The sequence below is a fragment of the Coptis chinensis genome, chromosome 1 (genome assembly GCF_015680905.1).
Source record: "Coptis chinensis isolate HL-2020 chromosome 1, ASM1568090v1, whole genome shotgun sequence".
NCBI classification, from domain to species: Eukaryota; Viridiplantae; Streptophyta; class Magnoliopsida; order Ranunculales; family Ranunculaceae; genus Coptis; species Coptis chinensis.
Window position 1 is genome coordinate 59,062,699 of NC_141456.1, and position 9,841 is coordinate 59,072,539.

The 9,841-nt window shown below is 38.6% G+C and overlaps 1 pseudogene; it reads right to left on the reverse strand.

The window, feature by feature from the left end:
* Positions 1-345: 345 nt before the first annotated feature.
* On the reverse strand, positions 346-1,038 carry LOC147524730 (molybdate transporter 2 pseudogene; annotated as a pseudogene).
* Positions 1,039-9,841: the final 8,803 nt, after the last annotated feature.

Here is a 9,841-nt window from a genome sequence, read left to right on the forward strand (position 1 = left end):
ACTAGCCAAGCCTATGACTCAACCAAAGATTCAAATAATGTTAGCCGGATCCAACATAAAAGCCAAACCAGAAACCGGCCCAACAATAGATTTAGCCCAACTAGAAATATCTAGAGGGAACAGATCCACTTAAAACAATAATGGACCAGCCCACCAAAAATAAAAGAAAACCGGTCCATGTAAACAAAATTAGAACAGGCCCCAACCAAAAATAGAACCGGCCCAACTCAAAAGATTAATATCGGCCCATCACTAACAAAATAGAACTGGCCCAAAGGAAGACCAACTAAGCCCAAGCCCAAAAATCTAAACTGATCTAGTGTATCTAAAATACGTCTGGGAGCACTAGATCGTGCTCTCGGTTGTCTCCCTTACCAGCGCATCTGTTTCCATCACCAGCCACCATGAGCTCCACCCATCGGCACTCCAAAATAACCAAAATAGTTCGGTTTGGAACCCCAACAAAAACCCAATAGGAAACTGACTCAAAATCCTCACAAACGAATTCCCAAAAACCAATCCCAAAACCAACTTCATGACCCCTAAAAAGAGTACTGAACCCCCACTCCTTCCACCAAATCTGTATTGCTTAGCAAGTCCCCCTGCACCATGACAACAAGGCATTGCTCCAAACCAACCACCAACTAAGTTCATTATTCCAACACTAATTGAAACTGCTGTCGCCGATGCATCTTTTTCAGGGAAAAGATCAGTATACAATTTACAAACTGCAATCACTGAATTCAAAACCGAAAGTGGGATCCATGGTATTGCAACGCGAATAAATCCAGCCTTCCAATCATCCCATGTAATCTTCACAACATGAATCTCAAAAGGACCAAATTTAAGTTGTAAAAAAAACAAAGGGTCACATATAAAACAAAGCAATAAACCGAAAATGAATACCAAGAAAGCAACTGGAATTGCCGATAAGATATGCAATCTTCTTCCACGGCATCGTCTACGCTGGTCTAGTTCTTCTGATTTAGTTAAAGACTCAATCCCATCATTGTCATTCAACCAATGACCAACCGACATATCCCACATTCTAAACAAACCAACAGTTTCAAAGAATTCAAATCGACAGTTCACACAACACAATCCAAAACAATCAATCAAATAAAATCACCCATTCAAACATTTAAACCCCCAATCAACAGTATGCATATACACAAATAGAGTCCGTTAATATTCAAATTATTTTTTATTTTTATCAATGAAGATTTGGTTCAACTGTTACCATGAAAAAAATAGAACCTCATGGTTTCGACAGAGATTGTAAATTATACAGAACTTATGTTTTGGACAGAATAAGCAAATTTTAAGTAGACTATCATACAAAGTCCTGTGAATGTCTATAATTTCAGTGAAAGAAAAAAAAAACTCTACTCACTTAATCAAAAGCTCCATGAATTTATCATAGTCCGAATCATCGTGCTCCAACACTCTAGCAAGCGAGCTTTTATCTCTGCCTCCATTTTTTATTTTTATTTTTATCTAAAAACCCTATTCCCTAGAAAAATATGTATATATACCTGGGTTTGAAACCTAAGCCCAACACAGACTCGAGCCCAAAAATCAGGCCCACGTATCCCAAATCCAATCCAGCGAATTTTGAATAAATAAATAAATAAATTAATAAATAAATAAATAAATACGTATTTTAAATACGTGTGTTACACTTAGTTTCTTAAATTCAATCAATTCTTATTTACTTTAATGCCTTCTTATTATCGTTTAAGTAGTTTCAATCCAATGACACAAGGCTAAAACCTCCATTAGAGGGGGTTTATGAAGCCACGTGAGGATGATTGTTAGTTAGAATAGTTATTGTTTTGCAATTAGCACTTCAAGTTCTTCGTTGTGTGTTTCTAGAGATAGAACTCATAACAGTGAAGTAGAGTTTAGAGCCACTATCAAAGAGATTTGTGGGGGAGCTAAACTCTCATGCTAGTGAAGCCTTGATTAGAGATAACTTGGCGTTCACTAGAGATCAAGAAAAGTGATTCGATGACTAAATTAATAGCCAATCGAATTGCGTGGTGGATTAACCTTCTCATATTAATTAAATAATTGTTTTAGCATCTTAGTTTACTATTTTTATATGATTAAAATATTACTCTCATTAGTGAATTAGTTTATTTAGTCTAGATTCGCATTCAAGTACGTACAAACAAGAGTGGATCGAACATGATTACTCCCTATATCAACATACGCTACTCTGGCATGATATCTGGTGTGGCAACTCTCCTCTCTTGTTTAATGTCGACGCCTTTTCAGTGTGGCAGTTTCTTATGGATGCCAAGGTCAGTTGTTTGTTAGATAATGGTAATTGGAATTACCACGTGCTTCTCATACCGTCTTCTAATCTCAAGACTGAAATTCTCACTACCAGCATCTATAGAAATCTCCTACAAGACAAGATAGTGTGGATGCCCTACTAGAGTGGTCTCTATACCTCTAGTAGCGCCTACACAGCTCTCAGCCCAGCTGGAAACAAAGTGAGGTGGTATAACTTTGTGTGGGGAAAATGGGTTTTGCCAAGGCATTCCTTCACATGTTGGCAGCTCTTCTCCAACACTATACCTACCCAAGACCGTCTGGTGTGAAGAAAAGTCATTTCTCACTCTACATGATGCTTATGTAATAGCAGTAGAGAACACTCTAAGCATCTTTTCTTTGAGTGCCCTTACTCCCAACATATCATATCCAAGATTAAAGAGCTACTCGGTATATCTACTGATGCCAGATCTTCTAACCGAGAATGGTCATCCATCATCAGGCTTTGCAAAAGGCATGAATTATGGGAAGCGTACAAAGTTTACTTATGCGCTGCTGTGGACGCCATCTGGGAAGAGAGAAACAGGAGACACTTTCAAGGCTCCAGCAGGAACACATTGGATCTGTTCTACAAGCTCGAACGAGACCTCAAAAACTACCTAGTAGTCCTGGAACCACTAGTAAAGGATTCTTTGGATGCACGAGCTCTGGGTACCAGAATAGGACTCAACCTGCAGTTCAAGTTCCCGGTGTCTACTGGCTACTCTTGGGATCCACCACACGAAAATAAAGTTAAGCTCAATAATGATGGAAGCTTAAGTAGTAATGGTGCTGGACATGGAGGGGCAATACTAGACAGCCAAGGTCAAGTGGTTGCGGCTTTCACAAGAAAAGGCGGAATGCAATTAGTGTTATTCCAAGAACTTTTAGCTATTGACATCGGGTTAAAAAGATGCATCCATGAGAGGATTCTAAAAGTGGAAGTTGCGTCAGATTCGCTGAGGGCAGTAAATGCTATTAATAAGCAAGAGAAGCCCCTTGGCTTTGCTGGACTTAGTCCTTTGCCATCCAAAATGTGAGTCTCCTCTTTGAGTACATCTCCTTCAGTCATGTGGTACAAGAGACGAATAGGGCAGCAGACTATTTGGCTACTATTAGCCCATCACAGGATGCACATAATGTAATTTTTTTTTTTCTTTGTCCCCCTTGATCAGGCCCCCTTCATAGTATTGTGGAGGAGGATGCCCTAGGAACAACCTATGTAAGAGTTTCTTAAGCAATACAACAGGTGAGGGCCTGCCAATCCCTAGCTTAACCAAAAAAACCATATTTGATAGTATTATTATTAATTGATTAGCATGAGTTTAGTACTGTAGAAACACTATTTTCACATCTATTAAAATCTAAATATCAAAAACCAACTAAAAAAAAAAAAGACGAGGCATTCTCAAAATAAGAATTAAACAAATAGTGTAACCCAAAGTAATATTATTCTCTGTTTAATTCAATATTTTGCATCCACCTCTCAATTTGTCTTGAGAATCTGACGTTAAAAGACTCAAACTTGTACAAATTTTCAAAAAAAATCCTTTTTTTACATCGTCTTAAAACCTTTCTCTGTCTCAAACTCTTTTAAAATTCTCCCAATTTCTAAAAATGTCTTATGTTTAGAACAAGACCCCTACACCTAGCAAGACAAGGTGGATCAATTTCAATAATCGTGTATAAGCACTTCCTAGAGATCTACAAGTCAAGATATGGACCCATATACCAAAAACCATTCCTAGTTTAGGTAAGAGACGCACTATGAGAGAAGGCTGGTGCTTGAACTGTCAAACACCAACTTACCCCGGTCTTCAACCTCATAGTAATAATTCTATTTTTAAAGTCTACATGTGTCTTCCTCTAGCGCACCGCTCTCAGTCTCATCGAGTTATTCCACCCTCGGGTTGGGATTAACTCCGGTCTTTGAAAAGTTTTGGCAATCTGACTTAAAACGGCCCACCATTTAAAATTTCAATTCAAAAATATCCAAAACACAAAAAAATTAATTAAAATTTTCCTTCTTTTGTTTGTATATATTTCCCTTCAGTTCTTTTTCGTTTCTTTCTTTTACCTGTTTTCATCCACCATTGGATATAAGTGTACCATATATCCTTGTGTAGCATTTTCAATGTTGAGCAGTTTGGTACCTCACAGGTCAAAATCGGCCGGGTAACGAAACGCGGATCTTCTTTTGAAGTTGTGAGGCACTAAGGACATGATCGGAATTACCTAATTTCATTTGAACTTTGACCAAAATTCTAAACAACTTAAAAAGACACGTGCCACCAAACCCTTTATAGCCTACGTGACCGCCCAACCGACCTATCTTTCCCAAAAAAATTCAAACCATAACCGCACCACACCAGCGCGCGTCCGGACCATATCACCGTGCAACCACCCATCCAAATTCACCCCCCACCACTTCAAATTTTTGCAGCAAGCTCCACTTTTCAACCTCATTACACCTATCCACCCTAATTTCATCAACTCCTACCCAAAATGGCACGAGTCTTAAGAATCATGCCGGAGCAAAATTTCGAGCCCCCCTTCAATTCCGATCTGTTTGAAGTGAACTTCAGGGCTGAGATTAGAAGAAGCGGATGGGAGTCTCTTGTATTGATTGGGGGATGCGAGCTATTCTCCCTTTCTCACTCTTTCGTTTTACAACAACATGCAATGAGGGGAGGATGACTACATCATGGTTGTCATGGAGGGCAACACTTTCAAGCTCACTAAGGAGGTGATGAGTGAGGCTTTGGGGATTCCTCTGAAAGTCTATACACAGATGGAACAATCCCCAGACAACAAGACCATCAATGTTATGATGGCAGAAACGCTTCTTGAGGGTAGGAAAAACCTCGCATCACACTGCGCATTTCAGAGTTTGCTTCGAAGGAATAAGTTGGCGGTATCTCAATAGATAGCCTACAACTTGATAGGCTCAACCAAGCCTTCTAATATCAGTAAGGTGATGCTCCACATCCTATGGATTTTTTAGGAACATAAGAGCAGCTTCTGCATCACCACCTTCATCTAGGTGCAACTTTGCAAACCCAGGAGATCCACTACTTCTTTACTAGTGTTAGTCACTAGGATCATGCAGCACTGGGGTTTCGTTGCTATAGACGCTCTAGTGGAGGTCAAGGACGCTACTAAAGAGGTCCTATCTATTCCCACTGCATCCAGCAATTTTGGCATCCACCTGCCGCCGAGCACGCACCCGCTACTCCCACACCTATGCCAATAGACTACTTCGCTAATAGTGCCACTCGCCATTTCACTCAACCCATGGACAGAATTCATTTCATCCATGAGGGCCAAAGGATTCTGCACCAACACGTCCACCAACTCAGGCAAGGGCAGCGAGCCCTTATAGCGGCACAACAAACTGAAGTTGTGTATGATGTGAGTATCTTCAAAAGATTAGAAGTGAGGTTCACCATAAATTGTTTAGAGTTAGATGATTAGGAGTTTTAGAAGAAAGGAAGGTAGTTTCCTTTTAGGACCTGTTTAGTTTCTAGTTGAATGAATAACATTAAAAGTTTAAGTTGTTTTGAAGATTAAAATGACACAAACAATGAAAGGAATGATTGAAATGAAGAACAACAAAAAGAAGATTGATTGATTGAAAGATAAAAGAAAATAATAAGATTGAAATGAAGAACAATAAAGTAAATGACTTGAATTGAAAAACAAGAAAATAATCATACATGACACTAGAATAACTCTAGGTGCATTCTCTCTCCCTAACTTTTATTTTATATACCCCTACTTTATGCCTTTTACTGATTTGCCTTTCTCTATTATATTTGAGACACCTCACACTTTACTTTATGCTTTTGCTTTTCCTTTTGCTTTTTGATTTCTTCTTGATCAAGATAGGTTTTGGAGAATGCCATGCATATTTGGTGATAAGGACCTCCATCTCTGGCCTTTTGAGTTAAGGATTTTGACCTTTGACTTTGACCTTTGATATTGACTTTTTCAATACTTTTTCATAGCAGCTTCTGGTCTTCATAATAAGCATGATTAAGGGTCCTTTTGGTGCTAAGACGCATCTTTTATAATAAATTGTCTGAAATTCTTTATAACCTGAAAAAAGGCAATAAAAGTTATGAGTTGTCTTTTCATTAAACATCAAAAGGATTGTAATGCAGTAATGTAAGGGTAATAAAATGCACATTTGGGAGCTGATCACCACCCCCAAATAGCATCTTGCTTGTGCTCAAGCAAGGATGAGAGAAAAAACTAAGATCACAAATAAGTGATTTATTATAAGTTATACTAGTCTCGTTTTGCAGAGTGCGATTGCATTGACCATATGCAACAAGGCCTTAAACCACTAGGAATTCCCTAGTGGATGAGCTTTAAGCCTCGTGAGAGTTTTCCAGTGAAGGTACTTACAAACTTTTTCTATTTAGTACAAAGGGTCTTGTTTCCTTATTTATTCTCAGAGGTTCATATATCTCATTAGCGGGGAATAAGGACAAGCTCATTTAAACTTTGAATAACATATGTACAGTAATTTAATCACCTAAGGATAAATGTGTAAAACATGAGCAATGAAATGCAAAAGCAGAGTTGTTTCTGAGACTTTTGGAGAGAGTCTTTAAGGTGGGTTCTCACAGGGGTGTGTTGCAATCACAACTCTCTGATAGATTCACTCAAGATTCATTCTCTCAAGTGCAGCAGGTACTTATATTCCTTACATACTCAAATGGCATCCAAAGAAACCGGGGTCGATTGATCACGCTTGCCACTTACTATCACACCATCCTATTCCTAATTGAGATAGAAGTCTTTTATTAGGAGTTATAGGGCTAGGGTGATGGTTTAGAAAGAAAAAGGAAGGGAAAAACAAAAATATGATAAGTAAAGAAACTGGGTCTTCAAGATACTTGTAACTAGAGAAGAACCTCGTTTTTTTCTTTCGCTTCCGAATTGTGATTCATTCTTTTAGCCCTTTGGCTTTGGGAGTTCTAACTTTGCTTTTGTTTCTTTTTTCTGTTTTTGTTTCTGATATCATCTCCTTTTGATTTTAAACTTTTGAGAGATTCGATTTTTGACTCCTTCGATTTCTTTGGAGTTTTGGTTTTTAATGCGTTTTTCTTTTCTTCTCTTTCTTTTCTTTTCTTTTCGAAGCAACTAACTGATCTGTTTTTGTACAAGGTCTTCTCTTCTCTTTTTTTGATATCCATCCAGTTTTCAACTCATCAGGTGGATAAGTTTTTTATTATGTGTTGTAACAGGTTAGGAATTTTTGACGAAGAATAAAAAGGCTTTTTAGAAAATGGTGAAGGCTCAAGGTGGGTAACTAGAGGAAAAATATCTTTTTGGGTTTTTAACAATTATTTTGCTGTATCGATCCAAAGATGACCTAAATTCTCTCCTAGGATATGGCATGGTGATGAAACAAGTGGACGTGTGGTCTTTCTATCCGGACATTCTTTGTGTCATTACTCAATAATCATTCAGAGGCTTTTGGCTATATTCTCACAGGATATGGAACTTAATTGTTCTAACCTTAGTCTCAGAAACTCACTGCTATATACAAACAAATGCCGATGCATGTCATTCATGAAAAGATGCAGAAACTATTGTACGTATATTAGTCTAAGTGTGAAGAACAAGTCCTTACTCTATTGCTATAATGAGATTTCTAAACTTTTAATTCATCCTAGAAAAGGGAAACAAGACTTTTTAATACTAAATAGAAAATTATTTTTGGTCTTTTTTGAAAAAAAATTAGAAAGGAAGAAATATACGTACTATTATATCTACTAGAAAATGCCTAGTTTTTGCAAAATATTATACCACCCCCAAATAGAAATATGATTTTCCTCTAAGTATGAAGAGATGAGGAAAGAGATTACCATAGAAATATGAGCAAAAACAGCGATACACCTATATTTTTTTCTTCATGATGAAAATAGACCACCCCCAAATAAGTTTAGGGCGTGGGTTGTTTGATATAGAATGAGAAATACAAGATTTATTATACTAGGGATTATTATTCTACTATGAAATCTTTTTGGGTTTTTGTATTTTTGAAAATATATAAAATGCAGAAAAGATAAATGGAAATTTTTTGCATGATGTATCTATATTACCTTATACTCATATACCAAATTCCACAAGAAAAGCAGATAAAACAAGCAAATAATATTAAACATATAATTAAACTTATACTAAACATCATACACGTAAGAAAGAAAAAGAAAAATAAATATATCTGACTATACGGACACTAGGGAAATTCCTAGTCATAATCCGTGCGTGACTCATCTCGACGTCTAGAAGATCCTTCTCCTTGATGACGTCGGGTCCTAGCATGTCTATTACTATGCGGGAGTGTGTCTCTAATGCTCTGCAGTATTCTAGTGACACTGTGCTGAAAACGTCGCTGCTCCTGTTGGAAGGTTCGCTGCTTCTCTCAGAGGGTATGTTGTTCCGCTATGATGGTTCCTTGTGTTTGCCTGAGCTAGTGGAGGTACGAGTGCAGAATCCTCTAGCCTCCATGGAGGAACTGAATTCCGTCCATGGGCTGAGTGAACTATCGAGTGGCATCTTCGACGAAGTAATCCACTTTCTCAGTAGGGCATGCTTGCTCAGCAGCTCTGGCGGGAAGCGGAAGCCAGAATTTCTAGACGCAGTGGGCATAGATAGGATCTGTGGTAGCGTCCTTGACCTCCACTAGGGCGTCTGTGGCCTCGAGCCCCCAGTGCTGCATGATCCTGGTGACTAGCACTGGTAGAGGGGCGGTTGACTTCTTGGGTTTACATAGTTGCTCCCAAACGAAGGTGACGATACAGAAGCTATTCTTTTACTATTGAAGAATCCATAGAATGTAGAGCATCACCTTACCGATATCAGAAGGCTTGGCTGAGCCTAGCAGGTTGTAAGTTGTCCACTGAGATACTACCAACTGATTCCTTCGCAACGAACTCTGAAACGCGTAGTGAGACTTGGGGTTTTTCACCCCCTCGAGAAAAGTCTCTACCATCATCACATCGATGGTCTTGTTGTCTGGAAACTGTTTCGTTTGAACATAAACCTTCAGAGGAATCCTCAGACTTCACTCACCACCTCCTTGGTAAGCTCAAGCGAGCGACTATCCTTGACAACCGTGATGCGGTCATCCTCCCCTCTAAGCATGTGGTTATAAAACAAAAGAGTAAAAGAGGGAGAATAAGTCGCACCTTCCAACAAAACCAAAGCTTCATATCCTCTTCTTCTAATCTCAGCCTTGAAGTGCACTTTAAATAGATGGGAATTGAATATGGGTTCAAAATATTGCTCCAGCATGATTTTAAGAACTCGAGCCATTTGGAGTTTGAATTAATAAAATTGAGGTTTTTAGTTTGAATGGGGGTAGAAAATAGAGCAAGTTGTGAAAAAATTAGGTGGCGGCGTGTATGGGTGAACTGCCGGTCGCGAGCTAGAAGGGGGGCGGTCGCGAGCTGGCTTGGGTGGCTAGGGTTAATGATTTTTGTGAGGAAGAAGATGGGATGTGAGA